Source organism: Aythya marila (genome assembly GCF_965140915.1).
Source record: "Aythya marila genome assembly, chromosome: 1".
Lineage (NCBI taxonomy): Eukaryota > Metazoa > Chordata > Aves > Anseriformes > Anatidae > Aythya > Aythya marila.
The window spans coordinates 139759569-139772054 of NC_139042.1; positions in this window are offsets into that span (position 1 = coordinate 139759569).

Below are 12486 nucleotides of genomic sequence, written 5' to 3' on the forward strand. Positions count from 1 at the left end.
TTGCAGAACGATGTGTAGCTTACCACAAAGGATCCCCCATAGAATCTACCCCCTTGTAGAATCCCCAGTAGAATCATCTGTAGAATCTAGACACTAGACATTGGAACAGGCTGCCCAGGGAAGTGGTGGAGTCACCATCCCTGGAAGTCTTTAAAAGACGTTTAGATGTAGAGCTTAGGGATATGGTTTAGTGGGGACTGTTAGTGTTAGGTCAGAGGTTGGACTCGATGATCTTGAGGTCTCTTCCAACCTAGAAATTTTGTGATTCTGTGATTCTGTGATCTCTTGCGGAACGCTGCATAGAATTCCCCGTAGAATACCCCATAGAATCACTCACGGAATGGTGCGTAGAATCCCCCATAGAATCCTCAGTAGAATCCCCGATAGAATCATTTGCGGAACAATGCATAGAATACTGTGAAGTATCCCCCGTAGAATATCTATAGAATCCCCCATAGGATCCCCAGCAGGATCCCCCGTAGAATCTATTGTGGTAGAATCAGTTGGTAGAATCCCCCGTAGAATTTCTTAAAGAACAGGGGTTTCTAAAGGGGGATTCTAAGCAGTGTTCCACAGAGGATTCTACGGGGGATTCTAAGCAAAGTTCTGCAAGAGATTTGGTGGGGGATTCTATGGGGGATTCTGCGGGGAATTATACGCCCCGTTCCGGAAGCGATTCTATAGAGGATTCTATGGGGGATTCTACACACCGTTCCGCAAGAGTTTCTACGGGGGAATCCATAGGGGATTCTACACACCGTTCCGCAGGATATTCTATGGGGGAATACACTGGGGATTCTACACACTGTTCTGAAAGTGATTCTACGGGGGATTCTGCGGGGTATTCTACGGGAGATTCTACGGAGTATTCTACAGGGGATTTTATGGGGGATTATACGCACCATTATGCAAGAGATTCTACGGGGGATTCTACGCGGGAGTCTACAGAGGATTCTGCAGGGGATTCTATGCACCTTTTGGCATGAATTCTACGGGGGAATGTATGGGTTTGTATGGGGTATTCTACGGGGGAATCTATGAGGGATTCTACACCCCCTTCTGCATGTGATTCTAAGAGGGATTCTATGGGGGATTCTATGGGGAATTCTACAGGGAATTCTATGGGGGATTCTACGCACCGTTCCCCAAGAGATTCTACAGCAGATTCTACAGGGCATTCTAGGGGGGATTCTACGAACTATTCCGGAAGAAATTCTACAGCGGATTCTATAGGGCATTCTACGAGGGACTCCAAGGAATATTCTATGAACCGTACCACAAGAGAATCTACACGGGATTCTATGTTGGATTCTACGGCGGATTCTACGCACCATTCTGCAAGAGATTCAACAGGGGAATCCATGGGGGATTCTACACACCGTTCCGCAGGAGATTCTACAGAGGAATATACTGGGGATTCCACACACCGTTCTGCAAGAGATTATATGGGGGATTCTACAGGGGATTCCATGGGGGATTCTATGCACCGTTCCAAACAAGTTTCTGCGTGGGAATCTACGCAACTTTCCGGAAGAGATTCTACAGAGTATTCTAAGGGGTTTCTACGGGGGATTCTAGGGGGGATTCTGCTGGGAATTCTATGCACTGTTCTGTAATAGATTCCACTGAGGATTTTATGGGGGACTCTAGGAGGAATGCTAGGGGGAATTCTAAGCACCGTTTTGGAAGAGATTCTACAGGGGATTCTACAGGGCATTCTAAGGTGGATTCTACGGGGGATTCTATAGGAGAATACAGGCACCGTTCTGCAGCAGATTCTACGGTGCTTTGTACTGGGGATTCTATGGGGGATTCCACGCACCTTTCCGCAAATGGTTCTACTGGGGATACTACGGAGGATTCTACAGGGAATTCTACAGGGGATTCTACGCACCGTTCCACAAGAGATTCTACGGGGCATTCTGATGGGGATTCAATGCAACCTTCTGCAAGAGATTATACGGGCCATTCTATGGGGTATTCTACATGGGATTCTATGGGGGATTCTATGCACCTTTCCGCAAGAGATTCTACCGGGAATACTACGGGGATTCTACTCACGGTTCTGCAAATGAATCTACCAGGTATTCTACGGGGGATTCTATGGTGTTACTCCGGGGGATTCTACGCACTGTTACGCATTAGATTCTACTGGGGATTCCATGGGGAAATCTACGGGGCATTCTACATACCGTTCTTCATGTGATTGTAGAGGGGATTCTACAGGGGGATTCTACTCACTGTTCCACAGGAGATTCTATGGAGGAATCTATGGGGGATTCTATGAACTGTTCTGCAAGAGATTCTACAGGGGATTCTATGGGAAATTCTAAGGAGGATTTTGCTCACTGTTCTGCAAGGGAATCTATGGGAGATTCGATGGGGGATTCTGCAAGGTATTTTATGGGGGATTCTACGTGGGATTCTATGGGGGATTGTATGGAGGATTCTACAGGGGGTTCTACGGGGGATTCTAAGCACTGTTCCAAGTGGTATTCTAGGGGGGATTCTAGGAGGGATTCTAAGCACCGTTCCAAAAGAGATTTTACAGGTGATTCTATGGGGGAATCTATGGGGGATTCTACCCACTCTCCCGCAAGAAATTCTACAGGTGATTCTTAGGGGTATTCTAGAGGGGTTGCTACGAGTGATTCTATGGGGGATTCTACGTACTGTTCCACCAAGACATTCTACAAAGGATTCTATGGCGTATTCTAGGGGGGATTCTAGGGGGGAATCTATGGGGAATTCTATGCACCGTTCCTCAAGAGATTCTATGGGGGATTTTATGGGGGAATCTAAGGGGAATTCTACACACCATTGCACAAGAGATTCTAAGAGATTCTGAGATTCTGATCGAGACATTGGGGAGGCAAGGACAATCCCTAGACACGGACTATATATCTTCAAACAGGACATTGGAATTCATGATAAGGATACAACAAAAAGAAGAATCAGCAAAAGCCAACTCTTGCAATTAAGAAACGTGCCAACACAGCAGAATCCTGACCAAAGGTGAAAAGTACACTGTGAGGAAGACTTGGGGTCTTCCTCCCAAAGACCACTGCCCATGTCCCGAAGATCCCTGCCTGCAGTTCTTGGGAAGCTCTACACAGGTGCAAGGTGCTAAAAAGCTAATTAGCATGAGAAGTGAGGGAAGGCGGGGATAGGTGATGAATATGTATAGGTGCTTGTAGAATATTAATAGATTGATTGTATAAATTCAAGACTGCTCACCACTTTGGGTATGCATGATAGGTGGAGAGATCCCCTGTGCATCCAGTGCTGCAATAAAGAATATACCACTTAAAGGAATTTTGGCTTTGATCTTTGAATCAATTCTACGGGGGATTCTACGGGGGATTATACAGGGGATTCCACAGGGGATTCTACGGGGGATTCTACGCACAGTTCTGGAAGCGATTCTTCAGGCTATTGTACTAGGGATTCTAAACACTGTTCCACAATGTATTTCACGGGGGATTCTACAGGGGATTCCACAGGGGATTCTACGCGTGATTCTACGCACAGTTCCGCAACAGATTCTATGGGGCATTCTACGAGGGTTTCTATGGGGATTCTACACACTATTCCTCAAGAGATTCTACAGGGTATTCTACGGGGGATTCTACGCACTTTTCCGCAAGAGATTCTATTGGGGATTCCATGGGGAATTCTAAGGGGGATTCTACTCATCATTCCACAAGAGATTCTACAGGGGATTCTGTGGGTGATTCTATGCACTGCTCCACAAGAGATTCTTCGGGGTATCTATGAGGGATTCTACGCACCATTCTGCAGGATAATCTATGGGGGATTCTACGCACCGTTTTGGAAATGACTCTACACTGGATTCTACGGGGGATTCTACGGGGGACTGTTCACACCGCTCAGGAGGTAATTCTATGGGGGATTCTACAGGGGATTCTGCAGGGGGTTGCACGGGGGATTCTGTGCACCGTTATGGAAGTGATTCTACAACGATTCTACAGGGGATTCTATGGGGGATTGTATGCACCATTCCACAAGAGAATATGCAGGGATTCTACAGAGTATTCTACGGGGGATTCTACAAACCATTCCCCAAGGGATTATATGAGGCATCATATGGGGGATTCTACAGGGAACTGTATGCACAGTTCTGCACGAGATTCTACAGGGATCCTACAGAGGATTCTATGGGGAATTCTACGCACCTTTCCGCAACAGATTCTATGTGGGATTCTATGGGGCATTCTATGAGGAATTCTGCAGGGGATTCCACGGGGGATTCTAAGAGGCATTCTATGCACCCTACCACAAGAGATTCCATGGGAGTTTATACAGAGGATTCTCCGCCCCATTCCGCAAGAGATTCTGCGATGGATTCTGAGGAAGATTTAATGCCCCTGTTCTCACGAGATTCTATGGGGGATACCATGGGGGATTCCACTGTGGATTATACACCCCATTCCACAAGATATTATACGGGGGATTCTAAAGGGGATTCTATGTCGGATTCTACGCCCCATTCCGCAAGAAATTCTAGGGGTATTCTATGTGGCATTCTACCCACAGTTTCGCAAGAGATGCCAGGGGGGATTCTACACACTGTTCCACGAGAGACTCTTCAGCAGATTCTACAGGGCATTTTAGGAGGGATTCTATGCACCGTTCGAGAAGAGATTCTACAGCAGATTCTATGGGGCATTCTTTGAGGGATTTGATGGGGGGTTCTAAGCACCGTTCTGCAAGACGTTCTACGTGGGATTCTATGGGGGATTCTACACACCATTCTGCAACAGATTCTAGGGGGAGTACTACGAGGGATTCTAAAGGAATTCCACACACCGTTACACAAGAGCTTCTATGGGGGACAATACGGGGGAGTCTATGGGGGATATTACGGGAGATTATATGGGGGATTCTACGCTCAGTTTTGCAGGTGATTCTGCGGCGGATATCACAGAGGATTCTGTGCACTCTTCCGCAACTGATTCTACAGGGGATTCTATGGGGTATTTTATGGGGGATTCTATGCACCGTGCAGAAAGAAATTCTAGGGGGGATTCTACAGGGGATTTTACCAGAGATTCTATGGGAGATTGTATACACCATTCTGCAGGAGATTCTACAGTGATTCCACGGGGATTCTATGAACTGTTTTGCAATAGAATCCACAAGGTTTTCTACAGGGAGTTCTAAGGGGGATTCCAGGGAATATTCTATGAACCGTACCACAAGAGAATCTACAGGGGATTCAACGTGGGATTCCATGGGGGATTCTACTCACCTTTCTGTAAGAGATTCAACAGGGGAATTCATGGGGGAGTTTACGCACCGTTCCGCAAGAGATTCTACATGGGATTCTATGGGGGTTTCTATGGGGGATTCTACGGGGCTTCTACGTACCATTTCGCAAGCGATTCTATGGGGGATTATACGCTGTTTTTTAGGAGGGTTTCCAGGGGCGATTCTACTGACTGTACTGCATGACATTCTAGAGTGGATACTACAGGGGATTCTACAGGGGAATTAACAGTATATTCTACGCACTGTTCCACGAGGGATGCTAAGGGGGATTCTACAGAATATTCTACGGAGGATTCTACTGAGGATTCCAAGGAGGTTTCTGCACACCTTTCAGCAATAGATACTATGGGGGATACTACGGGGGATTCTTTGGGGGATTTTATGCACTGTTGAGGGATTGTTGAAACAGAAAAGATCCCATGGCTTGCTGCAGCTGAGCAAACCAAGCTACCAGGGCAACTATGAGAAGTTCCCATGGCAGTGTTCCCACATCACCCAATTGAGGAATTTAGAAAAATATTATTACCAGCAGCTGGCTTCAAGGACAAGGTCTATGTGACTGCTAATCACAAGGGGGTTGTTTTCTTGCAGGTGGGATTGTTTTCTTGTAGTTTTTTGTTTGAGTGCTTTTGACCAATAATCTTGTGTGAGACACTATCCACCCCTGTTAATTTCACTATAAAAGCTAGGCTATTCGGGTAATAAAATGGAGCATGATCTGACCATACTAGTGTCTGTCATGTTTTCGGCTGTTCTTCCTGCAACATACGCACCATTTGGGAAGTGATTCTACAGTGGATTCTACGGGGGATTTCACGCATTTTTCCGCAAGATGTTCTACAGGGCATTCTATGGGGGTTTCTACGTGGGATTCTAAAGGGGATTCGATGGGGGATTCAACGGGGCGTTCTACAGGGGATTCTATGCAGTGTTCCGAATGAGATTCTACGGTGGATTCTACGCACCGTTCTGCTAGAGATTCTACAGGGGATTCTACAAGGGTTTCTATGGGGGATTCTGCTGGGGATTCTATGGGGTATTCTATGCACCGTTCCGTAAGAGATTCCACTGAGGATTCTATGGGGGATTCTAGGGGAGATTCTAGTGGGGATTCTAAGCACCGTTCCAGAAGAGATTCTACGGGGGATTCTACAGGGGTTTCTTTGGGGGATTCTACGGGGGATTCTATGCACCTTTCCGCAAGAGATTCTACCGTAGATACTACGGGGATTCTACTCACGGTTCTGCAAATGATTCTACCAGGTATTCTACAGGGGATTCTACGGGGTATCCTCTGGGGGATTCTACGCACCATTCCGCAGGAGATTCCACAGGGTAATCTACTGGGGATTCTGCACAGTGTTCCGCAAGAAATACTGCCATGGATTCTGCAGGGCATTCTACAGGGGATTCTACCCCAAATTCCGCAGGATAATCTACTGGGGATTCTAGGCACTGTTTCAGAAGTGATTCTACAGTGGATTCTATGGGGGATTCTGCGGGTGATTCTGCAGGGGATTGCAAAGAGGATTCTATGGAGGTTTCTACGCACTGTTGTGGAAGTGATTCTACATTGATTCTACAGGGGATTCTATGGGTGATTCTACGCACCGTTCCACAAGAGATCCTTCAGGGATTTTACGCGGGACTTTACGGGGGATTATACATACCGTTCCAAAAGAGAGTCTGCAGGGATTCTACAGAGGATTCTATGGGGGATTCTACAAACCTTTCCCCATGAGATTATACGGGGCATCATACGGAGGATTCTGAGGGAGACTGTACGCACAGTTCCACACAAGATTCTACAGGGATCCTACACGGGATTCTATGGGGAATTCTATGCACCATTCCACATGAGATTCTACAGGGGATTCTATGGGGGATTCCACGGGGAATTCTACGAGGGATTCTATGCACCCTTCCACAATAGATTCCATGGGGGTTTCTACGGGGGATTCTCCACTCCATTCCGCCAGAGATTATATGGGGGATTCTATGCAGATTCTAGGGGGATTTTACGCTCTTTTCTGCAAGAGATTCTACAGGGGATTCTATACCTAGTCCTGCAAGACAATCTATGGGGGATTCTGCTAGGGATTCTACTTGAGATTCTATGGTGGATTCTACGCCCCCTTCTGCAAATGATTCTATGGGGGATTCTACACCTTGTCCCACAAGAGATTCTGTGACGGATTCTGAAGGGGATTTAATGCCTTGGTCTGCAAGAGATTCTACGCGGGATTCCAAGGGGGATTCTACTGTGGATTATACACCCCGTTCCACAAGATATTCTATGGGGGATTACAGGTACATGTATTTTACGTCGGATTCTACGCCCATTCCACAAGAGATTCTAGGCGGGATTCTATGGGGCATTCTACCCACAGTTCTGCAAGAGATTCCAGGGAGGATTCTACACACCTTTCCAGAAGAGATTCTATGGGGATTCTATGGGGGATTCTGCAGAGGGATTCTATGCACCATTCTTCAAGAGATTCTACATCAGATTCTATGGGGCATTCTACGGGGGATTCCACGGGGGATTCTAAACACCGTTCTGCAACATATTCTAGGCGGAGTTCTATGGGAATTCTAAGAGAATTCCACACACCGTTATGCAAGAGCTTCTACGGGGGACTATACAGGGAATTCCATGGGGGATTTTACGGGAGATTATATGGGGGATTCTACATGTACATTCTGTTTGCAAACGATTCTACGGTGGATTTCACAGGGAATTCTATGCACTCTTCCACAACCAATTCTACAGGGGATTCTACAGGATATTTTACGGGGTAATCTATGGGGATCCTACGCACCGTGCAACAAGAGATTCTACAGGGGAATCTACTGGGGATTCTACACACCGTTCCGCAGGAGATTCTACAGGGATTCAATGGGGGAATCTACTGGGGGTTCTACAGGGAATTCTACGCACCGTTTCGCAATGAAATCCACAGGGGAATCTACGAGGAATTCTAAGGGGGATTCCAGGGAATATTCTGAACCGTACCACACAAAATCTACAAGGGATTCTATGTGGGATTCCACAGGGGTTTCTACGGGGGATTATACGCCCCTTTCCAAAAGAGATTCTACGCCTGTTTCTGGAAAAGATTCTATGGGGGATTCTACTCATCATTCCACAAGAGATTCTACAGGGGATTCTACGAGAGATTCTGTGTGGGATTCTATGCCCCATTATGCAGGAGATTCTATGGGGATTCTATGGGAGATTCAACAGGGAATTATATGCCCCATTCCACAAGAAATTCTAAGCCCTGTTCCACAAGAGATTCTATGGGAGATTCTACAGTGGATTTTACAGGGAATTCTACGGGGAATTCTACGCACCGTCCTGCAAGATTTTCTATGGGGGATTACAGGTACATGTATTTTATGTCGGATTCTACGCCCCATTCCACAAGAGATTCTAGGCGGGATTCTATGGGGCATTCTACCCACAGTTCCGCAAGAGATTCCAGGGAGGATTCTACACACCTTTCCAGAAGAGATTCTACGGGGATTCTATGGGGGATTCAGCAGAGGGATTCTACGCACCATTCCTCAAGAGATTCTACATCAGATTCTATGGGGCATTCTACGGGGGATTCCACGGGGGATTCTAGGCCCCATTCCGTAAGAGATTCTATGGGAGATTCTACGGGGGATTCTGTGAAGGATTATACTCCTCTTTCCTCAAGAGATTCTATGCCCCATTCTGCAAGAGATTCTATGGAGGATTCTACAGAGTATTATATGGGGGATTTTATGGGGGATTCTACCCCCATTCTGCAAGAAATTCTACAGGGGATTTGTAGTGTTTTTCCACAGGGAATTCTACTGGGGATTCTACGCCCCGTTACACAAGAGATTCTATGGGGAATTCTACGGGGGATGCTATGCCCTGTTCCAGAAGAGGTTCTATGAGGGATTCTATGGGGAATTTTACTGGGTATTCTATGCCCCATTCTGAAAGAGATTCTACTGGAGATTCTATGGGGGATTCTACGAGGGATTCTACGGAGGATTCCATGTCCCGTTCCGCAAGAGATTCTTCGTGGGGATTTTACAGGGCATTTTACAGGGGATTCTACAGGGATTCTATGCCCCATTCCAGAAGAGATTCTACGTTAGGTTCTACAGGGGTTCTACGCCCCATTCCTCAAGAGATTCTAAAGGGGGATGCTAAAATGTATTCTACGGGAGATTCTACAGGGGATTCTGATGAGGGTTCCATGCTCCATTCTGCAACAGATTCTATGGGTGATTCTACGGGGATTCTTCGGGGGATTCTACACCCCGTACCACCAGATATTCTATGTCTTGTTCCACAAGAGATTCTACGGGGGATTCCACGGGGGATTCTACGGGGTATTCTACACCCCTTTCTGTAAGAGATTCTATGTGGGCATTCTACAGGGGATTCTACCAAGGGATTCCATGTGCCGTTTTGCAAGAGATTCTATGGGGAATTCTATGCCCAATTCCACAAGTGTTTCTAGAGGGGATTCTATGTCCGGTACTGTAGGAGACTCTACGGGGGAATCTATGGAGGATTCTACACCCCGTTCCACAGGAGATTCTATGGGGGTTTCTACAGGGTATTCTACATGGGATTCTAAGGAGTATTTTACAGGGGATTATACGAGCTGGTCCACAAGACATTTATGGGGGATTCTGCTGGGAATTCTATGGGGGATTCTATGCCCCTGTCCACAAGAGATTCCGCCAGGGACATGCCGTTCTGCAAAAGATTCCATGGAGGATTCCAAGGGGAATTCTACCCACCTTTCCGCGAGAGTTTCCACAGGGTACTCTACGGGGGCTTGTATGCGCCGTTCAGCAACAGAATCTAGGGGGGATTCTACGGGGGCTTCTACGCGCCATTCCGTGAGATATTCCACGGAGTATTCTACGGCGGCTTGTATGCGCCATTCTGCAAGAGGTTCCACTGGGGATTCTAAGAGGGATTCTACGGGGGATTTTAAGGGCCATTCCACAAGAGATTCCCTAGAGGATTTTACAGGGTTTTCTTCGGGCCGTTCCGCAAGAGATTCGATGCGGGACTCTATGTGGGATTCTTTGTGCCGTTCTGCAAGATATTCCAAGGGGGATTCTACGCGCCTTTCTGCAGGAGATTCCACGGTGGATTCTACGCGCAGTTGTGCAAAAAAATCTAGGGGGGTTCCACATGGTCTTCTACGTGCTGTTTTGCAAGAGATTCCACAGGGGTTTCTACAGAGGCTTCTATGGGGGATTCTAAAGGCCATTCCGCAAGAGATTCTAGGGGGGATTCTAAAGGGAATCCTACACTCCGTTCTGCAAGAGATTCCACAGGGGATTCTACAGGGGCTTCTACACGCCATTCTGCAACAGATTCTAGGGGGGATTTTACAGGGGATTCTACGCTCCTTTCCACAAGAGATTCCACGGGGGATTCTACGTGCTCTTCCACAAGAGATTCCAGGTGGGTTCTACAGGGGCTTCTACGCGCCGTTCTGCAAGAGATTCCACGGGGCATTTTATGGGGACTACTATGTGCTGTTCCGCAATAGATTCCAGGGGGTATTCAATAGGGGATTCTATGCGCCATTGGCAGGAGGTTCCACCAGGGATTCTATGTTGCATTCCTCAAGAGATTCCACGGTGGATTCCACGTAGAAGTCTACGTGTCTTTCTTCAAGAGATTCCACAGGGGATTGTAAGGGGGTGCCTACGCGCCGTTCTGCATGATATTCCAAGGTGGATTATTCGCACCCTTCTCAAGAGTTTCCAGGGGGGTTCTACAGGGGCTTCTATGCGCTGTTCCACAAGAGATTCCATGGAGGATTCTACAGGGAATCCTACGTGCTGTTCCACAAGACATTCCATGGGGGATTCTACGGGACATTCTACACACCATTCCGCAAGTGATTCCATGGGTGATTCTATGGGGGATTCTACGGGGGATTCCATGCGCCATTCCGCAAGACATTCAATTGGTGATTCAACGGGGGATTCTACACACTGTTCCGCAAGAGATTCCATAGGGGATTCTACAAGGGAGTCTACGTGATGTTCCGCAAGAGATTGCATGGGGGGCTCTACGGAGAATTCTACGTGCATTTCCGCAAGATATTCCTCAGGGGATTCTACACACCGTTCCACAAGAGATTACACAGGGGGTTCCACGTGGAATTCTCTGCACCGTTCCACAGGAGATTCCACAGGGGATTCTACGTGGTATTCTAAACACCCACTGTTCCAAAATAGATTCCATGGAGGACTTTACACAACATTCCTCAAGAGATTCCATGTTGGATTCTACGTGGAGTCCTATGCACTGTTCTGCAAGAGATTTCATGCGGGTTTGTAAGGGGGATTCAACATGCCGTTCTGCAAAAGATTCTATGGAGGATTCCAAGGGGAATTGTACCCGCCTTTCCGCGAGAGTTTCCACGGGGTATTCTACGGGGGCTTCTACGCGCCTTTCCGGAACAGATTCTAGGGGGGATTCTACAGGGGATTCTATGCACCATTCTGCAAGGGATTCCAAGGGGGATTCTACAGGGGATTCTATGCGATGTTCCACATGAGATTTAACTGGGGATTCTACAGGGGCTACTACGCACCGTTCCGTGAGATATTCCATGGAGGATTTTACGGAGTTTTCTTTGGGCCGTTCTGCAAGAAATTCCACGGGGGATTCCACAGAGGATTCTACGGGGTATTCTAAGCACCATTCCGAGAGATTCCACGCAGGATTCCACGGACCGTTTCACAAGATATTCCACGGGGGATTGTACGGGGGATTCTACGCGCCTTTCCGCAAGAGATTCCACAGAGGATTCTACGTGCTGTTCCACAAGAGATTCCAGGGGGGTTCTACAGAGGCTTCTATGCACCGTTCCTCCAGACATTCCACAGTGGATTCCACATGGGATTCTGCATGACGTTCCAAAATAGATTCCCCAGGGGATTCTATACACCTTTCCTCAAGAGATTCCACGTTGGATTCTACATTTAGTTTTTCGCGCTGTTCCGGAAGAGATTCTACGCAGAATTCTACATGCCGTTCTGCAAAAGATTCCATGGAGGATTCCACAGGGGATTCTAGGAGCCGTTCTGTGAGAGATTCCACAGATTCTAAGGATTCTATGCACAATTCTGTAAGAGATTCCACGGGGAATTCTACGCGGAGTTCCGCAA